This window comes from Cebidichthys violaceus, unplaced genomic scaffold (assembly GCF_023349555.1).
Source record: "Cebidichthys violaceus isolate CVI_PGR_0920_01 unplaced genomic scaffold, fCebVio1.0.p SCAF_17, whole genome shotgun sequence".
Taxonomy (NCBI): domain Eukaryota; kingdom Metazoa; phylum Chordata; class Actinopteri; order Perciformes; family Stichaeidae; genus Cebidichthys; species Cebidichthys violaceus.
Genome location: NW_027176340.1, coordinates 7480062 through 7481979, shown reverse-complemented (window position 1 = coordinate 7481979; position 1918 = coordinate 7480062).

Here is a 1918-nt window from a genome sequence, read left to right as displayed (position 1 = left end):
TTTCTATTATTTTTTATTACAATAAAACAGGAATCACACAATAACTAACAAATGCTCCTAAGAGATTTTCAAACAAAAAAAGGCAGAAAATATTGAATATCCCTTTCCAAATTCAAAAAGATGCCCTTGTGTCACATCAAGCCATTTTAATTTGTATCCGTGTTGAAGTAATGCAGCCATTTGACCGCTAGATGGAGACAAAAGATATGGAAAAAAGCCTGTGCTGAACAGGACACTCAAGATGGTCTGTGCATTATCAACAGATGCATGAAATTCAGCTCAGGGAAATAAAACTACCTCTCAATATTAAAAGTAGCGTAATAGGAGCGTAGTGTGTCGGCTCAGCTGCTTTTATAAGGAGGTTTAGTTAATAGATGAGCATCTTTAAACCATCTGTGTGGGCTGAGAGCTATTTTCACTAACTTGTTTTCATTAACAAAGCAATAGCCCCTGTGTTTTCTAAAATTGGATGCTATAACTTCTTTGCTTTTTCACCTGCTGCGAAGCAGATGCATCACAGGCTGCCACACACACACACACACACACACACACACACACACACACACACACACACACACACACACATACACACACACACACACACACACACACACACACACACACACACACACAGCTGAAGGGCTGCAGGCAGATGACTTGCAGATGCACTAGAGCATGGGGAATGTGGACTGCTTCATCAGCTTTTTTCGGTGACTCACACATGTTGTTAATGTCTACTTTGCGCAATTAAGTGCACCTCTGCTGAGTCACCGAAGCAGTGCAGCGCTTATCCGTGTTGAGTTGGAGTCAGGACCAAGACCAAGTGGATTTGTCATCACGTATTACTGCTGAAATCATTGGCTCACTACAAATTAGTTTCAAACTTATATATTAGACAGCATTTGCTGTGTTCAAAAAAAAAAAAAAAAAAAAATATATATATATATATATATATATATATTATACATACATATATATATATATATATATATATATATATATATATATATATATATATATATAATTTGGCAAATCTCTAGTTGTAACCTTTCAGTTTTTCTTTCAAAGTTCATTCATGCAAGAAAAAGAAATATTGCAGATTAAATTGTGGATTGAAAATAAATGGAATTGCTTGATAGATCAGACTGATGGAAGGTGGAAGAAAATAAAGGAAATACATAAGAAAAATAAGAACTGGCTAGAGGGACTTACTTAATATGTATTTTTCATATAATCAGAAAATAACGGCATGTGATTTGGAAGACTTTTTTTTAATGCCAAACCTCTGTGCCATGAGTTAGGCCTACATGCATGTATTCCTCAAAAGAGTAGCTCTGATGTGCACCAAACTACTGACCTAAACAGTGATGCCACCAATTCTAAGAGAACCAACAGCAAACTAACTTCTTAGCCATTAACTACAAAGTATATGTATTGTTCTGTCTCTTGAAGTCTTTCTCCTGTTTTCTGTCTGCACAGTTCAAACTGAAGATGAATGTGTGGATGTCATGCCTGACGAAAGCTCTATCCACTGGAAAGGCAGAGCAGTGTTATCTGGATTTGGAAGCACTATTTATTTTATTTTTCCTCATGACAGACTGTAGGCATATAGTTCTATATATATATCAGCGATTTTGTGTCTGTTGGGCACATTGCAAATTAGATCTGTGATCTGAGCCTGGGTGGTTCAATGCACTTGAAATAAATAAATAATAAAAAGTATCAAAACTTAATTATGTGGCACTCAACCGCACACAGTTCATTAATGGAGGGACTCAACTAGCAGCTCTTTGAACTTTGAGTGTGTGTGTCAACACCGTTGCTAATCGTATCACCCTCAATTAACTTTACTTCTTACTGCTGGATAAACCTCTTTGGAGTGGGACAAAGTCGGGAAAGAGAGAATTTGTGTGTGTGT